We start from the raw sequence: 15000 nt of genomic DNA, 5'->3' as shown, positions 1-15000 counted from the left end.
AAATGCCAGTGGTAATTTGTGTACCAAATCAGTTAATATCACTTGACATTTAACACAAGATGAAAGTAAATAGACGTCTAGTGCTCAAATGCTAATTCCAGCTTTTTAAAACAGCAAATGGATTAATGAAATGTAAGTTTTTGACACTTTGAACTGGAAACGTCAAACTGCGTTTTTTTTCAATCAGCAAATCGGTTCATTGCCCACCAACCATTAAAAATGTCACTACCTGCCGCGTCTATGTAGCAGAAGTGGCAAGTAGGAATAGGCAAATTGAAGTCAAATAGTTTCCCCAAGGACAGAATTCGTCTTGTGCCTCTTTTACCCCGTTTTAGTCGGCTTAAAGGCCTTGACAACTCGACAGATAGTGATAAAGTTTTATGTTTGTAGAAATAGTAGAAGTGGTGGTATATGTGGCACTTTATATATAGGGATAGATCAGGTTCATAAGATAAGTATTAATCCCCGTTAAAGCAGAAATAATTTAATATAACTCAACGGAATAACCTCACAGAATAACACGTTAACACATAATTAAACAAAAGAATAATAGTAAATTTTAAATTAATTTTTAAGTTAGGTTGTGGGTAAGTTAATTTTTCATCCTTTCACGTTCTGTTTCTCAATTTATTATCATTAGTTCCTTATCTGTTTTGTAGAGGTTGGCTGTGGCTGGTTGCGGCGCTAAAGGTTACTTTTGCTTGTTTAATTCATGGATGGGTTTCTTGGTCATTCTTGTCCCAAATAAGTAGTTCCCAGATATCCCGATACCCAACTTCATATTCAGCTCCAGATCAATATGTAACCAGATCTGTGAATATATAGGAGCAGAACTTTGACTAGGTGCAAAGCCTTGTTTTCCGTATGAACAGTGCTGTCGTAAGGGTTTCCAATTAACAAACTCTTGACAACATCACTGATCTCAATTTAAATAAATGATACTAATAATTATTATTTATAACAGCGCTAACAGGATACATTCAGGTTAGGGGGATGGGGAAAAGATAAGTAAACAACGAGAGTATAAGAATCAGTTTATTATAAGATCTGATAAGTTAGGATGCGATAAGATAAGATAAGGTAAGATAAGATGAACTTTATTTATCCATTTCTGGAAATTTGCATTGGGTATTGCCATTGACTAATGTATTTCTGATAATAATTAAGCAAATAGATCATAAGAAGGAAATACAATGATATGGACGTAAACCAACAAAAACATAAACAAAACTCTCTCTTTCTCTCTATATCACCCTCTCTCTCTCTCTCTTTCTCTCTGACTCTCTCTCTATCTCGCTCTCTCTCTCTCTCTGTTTCATTTACTTACTCCTTCACACACACACACACACACACACACACACACACACGCGCGCGCGCTCACACAGACAAACAAAGAAATGTTTTTCTTCTCTCGTATCACCCTAATTCCGTACCTTGTTATTCTCTACACTTACGTATAATATATCCACACCCGCTGTCCATCCATCGACGCTGTCTGTGATCCCCATTTTAATACCACTTCGAGCAAGTTTCTTTGATGTAGAGGGTACAAATGGATTTTTACACAATATTATTATAGCGCATAAGCGATTGTACATTTGTAAATGTGATTCATGGAAATAAAATTCATTCACTTGAAAGGCATACATACATATACAATAATATATATATATATAATATATATATATATATATATATATATATATATATATATATATATATATATATATATATATATATAGCAATAACGTTTCACTAACACACTTTCCCAGGACATCAGCTGTCCCGAACACGTTGAACGTTTCAAACTAGTGCGAAATGAAACAATCACATCGGCCACGTGGAATATACGTACATTAAACCATTTAGGAAAACTTGAAAACGTTATTCAAGATATGAAAAGTTCCAAATTACCATCCATGGAATCTCAGAATCGAAGTGGACGGGAGAAGGAGTAGTTAAAGAAGATGATTTTGTATTGTATTATGCAGGTGGAAAACATCATGAAAAAGTAGTTGGAATTCTTTTAGACAAATCAACATCAAAGTGCTATTTAGATCATGTTGCAATCTCAGAAAGAGTGATTTTAGTAAAGTTGAAAGGAAACCCGTTTAATGTTAAGATTATTCAAATATACGCCCCGACACCAGACAGTGACGAAAACACAATTGAGACATTCTATCAAGATATGGAACAAGCATTAAAACAATGTAAATCTGACGAAATTCGTTTAATAATTGGTGATTTCAATGCAAAGGTTGGTAAATATCGTTGGCCCCCACGGACTAGGTACCAAAAATGATAGAGGGGAAAGACTTATCGACTGGTGCAGATTGGAAAACCTTACTATTGTCAATACATGGTTTAAAAACCACGATAGAAAGAAGTGGACATGGATAAGCCCAGGTGGCCTTTATAAAAATCTGATAGACTTTATTCTGGTCCAACATCGATTCAGAAATATTGTACGCAACGCAACAACTATTCCAAGCGCAGATTGTAATAGTGACCACAGACCTGTCAAGGCCACGCTAAAAATAAAACTTAAACAAATAAAGAAAAAGAAAGTGGAACCAAAACTGCAATTAGATATATTGAGAATTAACCATCAAATAAAAAATGATTACAAAGAATGCGTGAAAGAAAAAAGTGAAAACTTGACCTCAGATATTAACATAGATCAAGTATCGAACTGCATCACAGAATCTGCAAGAGAAACTATTCCATCTGTGAAAAAACACGAACCAAAACATAGGTGGATGGATGACAAGATCTTGAAACTGATGAATGAAAGACCAAAACTAGAACGCAACAGCAATGAATATAATATAGCTAATAAGATTATAAAACGTGAGTGTAAGAGAGCAAAGGAAGATTATATTGAACATGAATGTCACAGAATTGAAAGACTAAAACAATCTAACACCAAACCAGCGGCGTGGCGTATTGACGGCGTATGGTGGTGCCATGATTAGAAGAAGAAAAAAAATTCTAAAACAGTGAACACGGTTAAGAGGAGAGAGCACATGTTAAAAACTCTCTTTTTTGGAAGGGTGGGGGGAGGGTCGATGGTTTCTACGAGTGGACAAAACTCACAAAAACAAATAATTCATGAAAACATCAAGCCACAACACTGAGATACAAGTCCCGTATGAAAAGGTCTTTGTAATTATTCTTTGTCCACCATATAAAGGATTGGTTTTGGTCGATAATGCAATCAATATGTGATAAATGTAAATCAAAAGATAAAAAAACCATGACAGAAATTACTTACTTTTAGTACTTGTAAAGAAAATCTGCACGGCGATGTTTCATCTCTGCAAATCTTTTTATAATGTGTTTATTGAAATTTGGAATGGCATCTATTTCAGCTTTGTGAATTGACAGAATCATTAACGAATTTAACCGCTGTGGGTTTCATTGAATTTCGCAAGAAATTTTTCACTCTTTTAAGGGTGCTAAAACAACGTTCAGGAGGTTAAGAATTACGATGGAGGTGGTTACGGTCACTATAGCCTATAGATGTCCATGATTTGTCAGTGTTTGTTGTATCTGTAAAAAGTAGACAATAAAAACAAAAGAAACGTTTTTTTTCTAAACTAACTGTGAGCCATTCATGCCTATCATACCATGTCACTGAAAAAGAGCGTTTTCGAGATTTCCACACCTGTGTTAATTCAAAATCAGTTGGTTGGTGAGGAACTAGTCTTTTTATTTCTAATCTGTCATCTTGTGTCAATCTCCCAAACGGTCGGTGAAGTAAAGAGTCAACTTGATTCATTGCAATTCATTGTTTAACAAAACAAAACTTCAAAGTATATCTCAAATAATGGAAATCAGTGGACTACGATTAATGATTGCACACATAAAAGGTAGATTCAGATCTTAAAGCATCACAAAGAAAAAATCACTCCACTTAAGTACTTAAAAAATCTAAAAACACACCAAAGTATAACTGTTGACAATCTTCGCTTTCTTTCTCTGACTCACACAAATACACACGCACAAACAAACAAACACACACACACCCACACAAATAAACACTCATACACACCTTACCATCAACTCGGCACTACAAGCAAGAAAAATGTTGGTAAATTCGTCCACAATGCTTCGTTGCAAAGAATTACTTTATTCAATAATCGTGAAAAAGAGTTGGGGGGGGGGTTGATATGTCATATTTTTAAGTTTTATGTTGTCTTTCTTTGCTGCTTACAAATAAACTTGACAATGATCAGTGTTTTTGACAGTTAATGTAATATTTTGGATGGCCGAAGTTACCCTAATTTGGCGCATCCCCCCGTCCAATGGTGGAGCTCTCAGATCCTGGCACAAGTCGAGGGTTTTCCGCTATTTGAAGATAGTATAATTCGACCCAGTTTCTCGCTCAATCAGCTGTAGCGATACTAATGGATAGAGCATTAACTGGAGCTTGGATTGCTTTGCACCACGGTGTTTGATTTAGTCACTACTTCGCGCAGTGATGTCACCAACACACGAGTCGGCGCAGTGCGTGATTCGGAATCTTGAATAGAGTGGAAACTAAAAAGGCAGTATGTTGTTGGCGAGTTGGCGAAAGACAGTGGAGTTAAAATTTCTCAGTTTTATTTTTAATTAAATTATGCTGTTAATGATTTTTAAAAGATTGGTACGGTGCCTGGCATCATTCGATCCAATGGCCCCACGCCACTGCACCAAACAATTCTACCAGTCAATACAAGATCTAAGTGGAAAACGCCCAGCCGTGGCAAGAAAATGCGTTAAAGACGCAAACGGTAATATACTTATCGACAACAACGAAAATTTGGAACGTTGGGCAGTATACATTAAAATTCTATACGCGGATGACAAAAGAGGAACGAGCTTGAATAAAGAAATCTCTACTGTAAACACGGGTCCCCAGATTATGCGAGAAGAAGTAGAAGCTGCTTGCAAAGAGATGAAAAAGGGGAAAGCGGTAGGCCAAGATAGATTCTCAAAAGAATTGATTGACGCCGGCGACGATCTGGGAAAAGACATTCTGACAAAAGCCTTTAATGTCTTATATGAAAAGGGTGAATTGCCTAATGTCTTAAGACAATCGGTATTCATTACGATACCAAAAAAACAAGGAACTATTGACTGTGACCAACACAGAACAATCAGCATAATGAGTCAGGCCACAAAAATTATGTTAAGAATACTTATGAAAAGAATGAGGAGCAAGATCTCTCCAGAGATAAGTGACGAGCAGTTTGGTTTTGTTAAAGAAAAGGGTACGGTGAGTGCAATCTTTCCATTGAAAACATTAATGCAACGGTCAATCGAACAACAAAAATCACTTTATCTATGCTTCATTGATTATTCCAAAGTTTTCGATTCAGTACAGCGTGATACGCTATTCAAAATCTTAGAAAAGATCGGTATAGACAGTAAAGACCTTCGACTTGTGAAAAACTTATATTGGAATCAAACAGCGTGTGTCAAACTGGATAATGAAACATCAGACTTCTTTAACATCGAGAAGGGAGTAAGACAAGGTTGCGTCTTATCACCAGACCTTTTTAACATATGAAGACCTAGATGGAAGAATGACCATATCCACGTTTTACAAGAACTTGGGAAATCCAATTTTAATCTTTGAAAGTCCCAAAGTCGTCCTTAAATAATTTGAAATGATCCCAATTTGTTTTGTGTGAAAGAAGGGCCATTTCACTTTTAATATTTAAAAAACTGGGCAAGATGGATGTATTTATGATTTGTTAAAGCAATTTTTTCACCCCCACCCCGTCTCGGACATTGGTCTATTTTCCATCTGAACGTAGATAAATCTATTTGGCAGAAGGAATCAAAGGCTGCCTGAAGCCTGAGATGCTTTCTTTTAATAAGAAAAGAAGTTGCCATGGACAGGGATCATAAATCATAGAATACATACTAGTATGTACTGCATTGCCAGAAAAAAAGGCCACTATCCTTAACAAAATATAATCACTTCGACTGGGACATAGAACAATCGTTAATTTTGGATTTTTTCACAATTTTAGTCCGATAATCAGTCCATGCCAAAATTTAATTTAATTTAAGGAGTGAAAAGGCAGTTCTATGTCATGCCGAAGAAAAGTAAAGAAAACAGATAAGGGCAGTATGATTATAGTGAACGGTTAATCAGCGCTCACAAACTCCCGTCATTGGTAAGCTTAAATAAATTAGTAAATTACGGTAGAAATTGGACACATTGAATGAAAGAGCAGAAACAAAAGGATTAGAAAAGAAAGAAGTAAATTGTCCATATGCATTTTACTGTGCTTAATATGTTGAGGGGAATTGAATTCTTAATACTCAAGCATCAAAATCCACATTGAGTAAAGTCATAGGATGACACTGATATAACAGTAATATTAGCGGATAAAGGGAGACCAGGAAAGCATATCCCTCACCTTAACAAAAAATATCATACAAGTACAAGGTAGAATGAGTGGGTCTTAATTAATTACAACTAAGTCACAAAGACTTCAGATACAAACCCATTAAAACACAGAAACTAAAATTAAAGCATACCAATGTCAAATTGATTACATGAAAAGTTATTCAATTTGTACATAATAATAATAATAACAACAATAATAATAACAATAAAAACAACAGCAATAATAATAATAATAATAATAATAATAATAATAATAATAATAATAATATAATAATAATAATAATAATAATAATAATAATGATAATAATAATAATAATAATAACATTAATAATAATAATAATAATAATAATAATAATAATAATAATAATAATAATAATAATAATAATAATAATAATAATAATAATAATAATATAATAATAATAATAATAATAATAATAATAATAATAATAATAATAATAATAATAATAATAGTAATAATAATAATAACAATAAAAACAACAGCAATAATAATAATGATAAATAATAATAACAATAATAATATAATAATAATAATAATAATAATAATAATAATAATAATAATAATAATAATAATAATAATAATAATAATAAATAATAATAATAATAATAATAATAATAATAATAATAATAATAATAATAATAATAATAATAATAATAATAATAATAATAATAATAATTTATTTCATTTCCTTTCTGAATGCATAAATATTCACTGAAACTTTTAATGCTATATCAAGACAAACACGTCACGTGACTTTAAACGGAAAAGGGACTGGGTAGAAAAGGTCACGTTATCGAGTCAACCAATCGAGTCTTTGTTTATTATCGGACTACAGTCTTTCTTCCACCTTTTACTTTGAACTATGGTCATTTTTTCACTTTATAGTGTTTTTTTCATCTCGCTATAGTTTTGGACTACGGTCGTTTTTATTTTCGTTAATCTATGAAAAAGAAGCCTTGAGTAGTGGACTTTTGACAGGGAAGGTAACTCAAAAAATAGCTAAATTGGACTATGGTCGTTTTTCCATTTGGCTCATCATATATAGTGAAATAATATTCAAAGAAATTAAAGATATGAAAGGCGTCGTCGTTGGAGGGCAGAATATGAATAGCATAAGATACGCAGACGATGGTACCCTATGAAGAGATGGGCCTGAAACTAAATATTAAGAAAAACGAATGCATGGCGGTCTCAAAGAATGACAACAACACGACCTTCCACTTGTCAAGCAAAGGAGAGACCATCAAACATGTAAAGAAATTTACATATATAGGCACCGTCATCACCCATGACGCACGTGACATAGAGGATATAAAACAAAGAATATCAATAGCAAAAAACGTGTTCCATAAAATGCGACCAGTTGTGTCAAACAACAACCTAAACTTGAAGACCAGAATGAAAGTAGTAGAAACATTAATATGTCATAAGTACCCTTTTATACGGTTGTGAAACGTGGGCGCTTGACAAAGAATGTGCGAGGAGGTTAGAGGCATTTGAGATGTGGAGTGTATCATGGACAGACAGGTGTACGAACGAGGAAGTGTTGGAGAAGGTGAGAAAGGGAAGAATACTGATCGATAACATCAAAAAGAGGCAGTTACGGTTTCTGGGACATGTTTGGAGAAGAGACGGAATAGAAAAGTTGTTAACATCTGGGATGATCGAAGGAAAGAGCACTAGAGGAAGACTGACTTATCTTAATAACATAAAAATGGCCAAATGTGACTTAAAAAGCAAAACAGATTTCATGCGCACCGCAGAGGATCGTGATTCGTGGGGACAGCACACCGGCAACGTGCTCAAGAGCACAAGCCACGATGGATGATGATGATGATCTTTCTATTTATGTACCTATGGCAGCAACCCACTTTCCTGCTCTCTAGCCGAGCGTCAAGCGCTGCTTGATCTATTGTGCACGTGAGGCCGGTCACAAGCCCGGATAAATGGGGAGTGTTTGTTCAGGAAGGTCATGGTGGCAGTAAAACTCAAGCCACAACTAATGAATGAATGCAACTAGAAATATCATACCGGATCTGGCGAGGCCCGGATTAAAAACACGACCGCCTCTGTCATTATTGGCCATTAGGATGACAGTGGAAATTCAGTGACTGTTGGTCACCCACAAAAGGAGGAAAGCCGTAAAAGATAGACGAGGAAACGGATGGGAGTGGAGATCAAGATTGGAAGTTTGAACGTTGGAAGTTGTCACGTCTATGTAGGAGAGTGGCAAGTAGGAGTAGACAGACAGGAGTCAAATAGTTTCCCCATATTAATCTTCATCCCGTATCTCAAAAACTATTCATTTTTCTTTTGAGTGGCCTTAACTGATTGGCGTGGAAGGTTTTCCGTTATAGCAGACAGTAGCCGTTCAGGTCAGTAGTCTGTAATCTGTTGCGTCGTAGGCCGTTCGGCTTGGTCCCTCACAGGATGTGGGCTGTCATTACCCTGATTCATACTGGGTCATTCAACACTGAAGGGTTCGTTGATACCCGATCTGTGAAAATACCGGAGCAAATCTTTGACTAGGTTGCAACATTTTAATATTCAATGAATAGTGGGATCGTGAGGAATTTCAATTAATACCCTTGACATCACCACTATCCACATGGGTAAATCCGTAATTCAATCAATGGGACGAGTTAGTGGGATGGGAAAGATATGTATCAATGAGAACATAATAATTAATGCATATAAATACTAAAATAGAACTATGGTATATTTGCGATAGCACATTGGTAAATGTACTTTGCAAGGTAATTCATTCATTTTGAAGGCATAATATTATAGTAGTGTATATCATATATATATATATATATATATATATATATATATATATATATATATATATATATCACTGCGTGGAATCAGCGCTATTTTAGTTGGAATGGCCCTCGCTGCTTGCTACCTGCGTGAGGTAATTGGAGTTCAACTGGTATCAGGCAGTGCCGTGTCCAATGGGGGCAATTATGGATATTTATGGTCTTATAATATGTCTGTATAGCGGGAAAACAATAACAGACTCTTCACTTTATTATTTTGATTTGAAAAATCAGTTGTCTTTCTAAAGATCAGTGAAAATGTGATATTCCTGTGGTTAATAGTTTTCTTTAGATATCACAAATTGTGGATCTAATTTTAAGTGCTTGTAAATTATGGTGCACTTAAATGAAAAAAATGTTATTCAAAACGCAGCGGCAGTATCTCAAGAGTTTTAATAAATATCAAAAGTACATATATGCATCTATATTCCTGTGCATTATGATCATATTGGAAGTTGATTTTCTTGATTTATTCATGGTTTTTTTTTTTTGTTCTGTATATTTTTTTTAACACTTCGATTCCTCTCAAACAGTTGTGTTGGTCATAACAGTAAACTGATATGTTTTATGTCTTTATGTGGTAAAATAACTCATGAGGATAAGATTTTATTGACCAGTAAAAACTAAAAACCAATATTGTGTATGATTTCAATATCTCAATTTACTATCAATCTGCCTATAAAGTATGACCTCTTTACAAGAAAAAATTCAATCACCCAACAAGGTTACTGGTCATACTACAAATAAGGCAGTATCAATCATCAATTACAACTAACACTAAGTACTGGTACGGTTAAATTAAATGATTTGCTCAAACAGACGGACACGGATGTGGACAAAAGAGGATTCAAAATTATGAGGGCATATAGTTTATTCTTATAGTGACCTCTTTCTCCTTATCGACCAACTACATTCAAAACGAACAAACTGTCCATATAGGTTATATAGAATCATCTCCTTTCTTCCAAGAATACACATTTAGTCATTGTCTTATAAAGTCATCTGATATACCATTGAACTCCAGTCAGTCAAATTTAGAGATAAAACAATTGAATAACAGTCAGAGTCAAATCAGTATAACACCACAGGCATAGCACAGCAAGGTCATTTAATTTTTGAGAAATCACTGCCATATATACCTGGACGCTTCAGTCTATAAAAAGTTAACACATTCACTTGTGCACAAAAGGAGAACATGAACTTACATTATATTACTTATTCAACATGGAAAAATAAGAGTAATTGAGATGGATTTCAATGACCCTAAACATTGACACCTATATGACACTATAAAGTCGGCATTTCCTGAGACAACCACACAAAGGCAGAATACATCTTCAAACAATAATGCCTAACATTCATAAAAAATGTACTTTTGACTTGAATCGTAAGGGATTTAAGTATAGAAAAAAGTCATCTAGCCATTGAAAAGTTTTCTTTCAAATGTGCCCAAAACTACATAATATTTAAATTAGTTAAATGCTTTAAAAAATAAGATTAATATTATTTTCATCTAATGGTTTATATTTTATTCCTAAACTGATATTTGGACATAATTCATGGCATGGAATACTGTGGGAGAAAAAATGAAGATCTCACCAAGTCATGCCAAATAAGAATTTTACAATAAAAAAATTCATATACTTTAAGATTTTACTGCCCGGACAACAAAACTTGGCATGTGTCAAGATCATCATTTTTACTTTACAATGATGCTTGTTTCAATCATTTTCTGCTACTACTACCACTACTACTACTACTACTACTACTACTACTACTACTACTACTATTACTACTACTAGTACTACTACTACTACTACTACTGGTATTTCTACAACAACAACAACAACAACAACAACAACTACTACTACTACTACTACTACTACTACTACTACTACTACTACTACTTATGATATGCTATGGGTTTTGCAAGAGCTATTTACGTACTTTTCACAGTATGGATGATAATGCTCTCCTCCTGATAAAATGGCAGTTGGTTTTGTTTTTGTTTGTGTATCTTCCCGACACAGTAATAACATTATTACATGGAGTTATAATTCAGAAAAGTGAGTGGAGCAGGCACTTATGTTGGTAACAACAAGATATGAAGTGAATAGAAAAGTGCCAGAAGACAATAGAGAATAAAAATTTTTTTCGCGGCGGTGGTGGGGTTTGAACCTGCGACCTTATTGGTACGACAACTCCGCCTGGCAGGTGAGAGCGTGGCTCTACCGTGTGAGCTATCCACGAACACAAAAATATATCGTTTCAAACTCAAAGTCATTACTAGATCCCTCTCTCACCTACTTCTTGAGACCGCCGATTCGTTCGTACACCACCATCGCGAATAATTTAGACCAGCAGTTAAGCTTAATAGCCAATATTCTCAACACAAACATATAACATAGAAACGATTGAGACATTGAGTATGCTCCGGTGTATGGGGTGAATTTTAATTCAGAAAAGTGAGTGGAGCAGACACTTATGTTGGTAACAACAAGATATGAAGTGAATAGAAAAGTGCCAGAAGACAATAGAGAATAAAAATTTTTCGCGGCGGTGGTGGGGTTTGAACCTGCGACCTTATTGGTACGACAACTCCGCCTGGCAGGTGAGAGCGTGGCTCTACCGTGTGAGCTATCCACGAACACAAAAATATTCGTTTCAAACTCAAAGTCATTACTAGATCCCTCTCTCACCTACTTCTTGAGACCGCCGATTCGTTCGTACACCACCATCGCGAATAATTTAGACCAGCAGTTAAGCTTAATAGCCAATATTCTCAACACAAACATATAACATAGAAACGATTGAGACATTGAGTATGCTCCGGTGTATGGGGTGAATTTTAATTCAGAAAAGTGAGTGGAGCAGGCACTTATGTTGGTAACAACAAGATATGAAGTGAATAGAAAAGTGCCAGAAGACAATAGAGAATAAAAATTTTTCGCGGCGGTGGTGGGGTTTGAACCTGCGACCTTATTGGTACGACAACTCCGCCTGGCAGGTGAGAGCGTGGCTCTACCGTGTGAGCTATCCACGAACACAAAAATATTCGTTTCAAACTCAAAGTCATTACTAGATCCCTCTCTCACCTACTTCTTGAGACCGCCGATTCGTTCGTACACCACCATCGCGAATAATTTAGACCAGCAGTTAAGCTTAATAGCCAATATTCTCAACACAAACATATAACATAGAAACGATTGAGACATTGAGTATGCTCCGGTGTATGGGGTGAATTTTAATTCAGAAAAGTGAGTGGAGCAGGCACTTATGTTGGTAACAACAAGATATGAAGTGAATAGAAAAGTGCCAGAAGACAATAGAGAATAAAAATTTTTCGCGGCGGTGGTGGGGTTTGAACCTGCGACCTTATTGGTACGACAACTCCGCCTGGCAGGTGAGAGCGTGGCTCTACCGTGTGAGCTATCCACGAACACAAAAAATATTCGTTTCAAACTCAAAGTCATTACTAGATCCCTCTCTCACCTACTTCTTGAGACCGCCGATTCGTTCGTACACCACCATCGCGAATAATTTAGACCAGCAGTTAAGCTTAATAGCCAATATTCTCAACACAAACATATAACATAGAAACGATTGAGACATTGAGTATGCTCCGGTGTATGGGGTGAATTTTAATTCAGAAAAGTGAGTGGAGCAGGCACTTATGTTGGTAACAACAAGATATGAAGTGAATAGAAAAGTGCCAGAAGACAATAGAGAATAAAAATTTTTTTCGCGGCGGTGGTGGGGTTTGAACCTGCGACCTTATTGGTACGACAACTCCGCCTGGCAGGTGAGAGCGTGGCTCTACCGTGTGAGCTATCCACGAACACAAAAATATTCGTTTCAAACTCAAAGTCATTACTAGATCCCTCTCTCACCTACTTCTTGAGACCGCCGATTCGTTCGTACACCACCATCGCGAATAATTTAGACCAGCAGTTAAGCTTAATAGCCAATATTCTCAACACAAACATATAACATAGAAACGATTGAGACATTGAGTATGCTCCGGTGTATGGGGTGAATTTTAATTCAGAAAAGTGAGTGGAGCAGGCACTTATGTTGGTAACAACAAGATATGAAGTGAATAGAAAAGTGCCAGAAGACAATAGAGAATAAAAATTTTTCGCGGCGGTGGTGGGGTTTGAACCTGCGACCTTATTGGTACGACAACTCCGCCTGGCAGGTGAGAGCGTGGCTCTACCGTGTGAGCTATCCACGAACACAAAAATATTCGTTTCAAACTCAAAGTCATTACTAGATCCCTCTCTCACCTACTTCTTGAGACGCGCCGATTCGTTCGTACACCACCATCGCGAATAATTTAGACCAGCAGTTAAGCTTAATAGCCAATATTCTCAACACAAACATATAACATAGAAACGATTGAGACATTGAGTATGCTCCGGTGTATGGGGTGAATTTTAATTCAGAAAAGTGAGTGGAGCAGGCACTTATGTTGGTAACAACAAGATATGAAGTGAATAGAAAAGTGCCAGAAGACAATAGAGAATAAAAATTTTTGCGCGGTGGTGGGTTTGAACCTGCGACCTTATTGGTACGACAACTCCGCCTGGCAGGTGAGAGCGTGGCTCTACCGTGTGAGCTATCCACGAACACAAAAATATTCGTTTCAAACTCAAAGTCATTACTAGATCCCTCTCTCACCTACTTCTTGAGACCGCCGATTCGTTCGTACACCACCATCGCGAATATTTAGACCAGCAGTTAAGCTTAATAGCCAATATTCTCAACACAAACATATAACATAGAAACGATTGAGACATTGAGTATGCTCCGGTGTATGGGGTGAATTTTAATTCAGAAAAGTGAGTGGAGCAGCACTTATGTTGGTAACAACAAGATATGAAGTGAATAGAAAAGTGCCAGAAGACAATAGAGAATAAAAATTTTTATTCTCTATTGTCTTCTGGCACTTTTCTATTCACTTCATATCTTGTTGTTACCAACATAAGTGCCTGCTCCACTCACTTTTCTGAATTAAAATTCACCCCATACACCGGAGCATACTCAATGTCTCAATCGTTTCTATGTTATATGTTTGTGTTGAGAATATTGGCTATTAAGCTTAACTGCTGGTCTAAATTATTCGCGATGGTGGTGTACGAACGAATCGGCGGTCTCAAGAAGTAGGTGAGAGAGGGATCTAGTAATGACTTTGAGTTTGAAACGAATATTTTTGTGTTCGTGGATAGCTCACACGGTAGAGCCACGCTCTCACCTGCCAGGCGGAGTTGTCGTACCAATAAGGTCGCAGGTTCAAACCCCACCACCGCCGCGAAAAATTTTTATTCTCTATTGTCTTCTGGCACTTTTCTATTCACTTCATATCTTGTTGTTACCAACATAAGTGCCTGCTCCACTCACTTTTCTGAATTAAAATTCACCCCATACACCGGAGCATACTCAATGTCTCAATCGTTTCTATGTTATATGTTTGTGTTGTGAATATTGGCTATTAAGCTTAACTGCTGGTCTAAATTATTCGCGATGGTGGTGTACGAACGAATCGGCGGTCTCAAGAAGTAGGTGAGAGAGGGATCTAGTAATGACTTTGAGTTTGAAACGAATATTTTTGTGTTCGTGGATAGCTCACACGGTAGAGCCACGCTCTCACCTGCCAGGCGGAGTTGTCGTACCAATAAGGTCGCAGGTTCAAACCCCACCACCGCCGCGAAAAATTTTTATTCTCTATTGTCTTCTGGCGCTTTTCTATTCAC

Source organism: Berghia stephanieae, chromosome 3, assembly GCF_034508935.2.
Source record: "Berghia stephanieae isolate SIO BIC M18660-M18661 chromosome 3, UCSD_Bste_1.3, whole genome shotgun sequence".
Classification (NCBI taxonomy): Eukaryota; Metazoa; Mollusca; class Gastropoda; order Nudibranchia; family Aeolidiidae; genus Berghia; species Berghia stephanieae.
The sequence above is the reverse complement of the archived record's forward strand: the minus strand, read 5'-3'. Positions refer to the sequence as shown.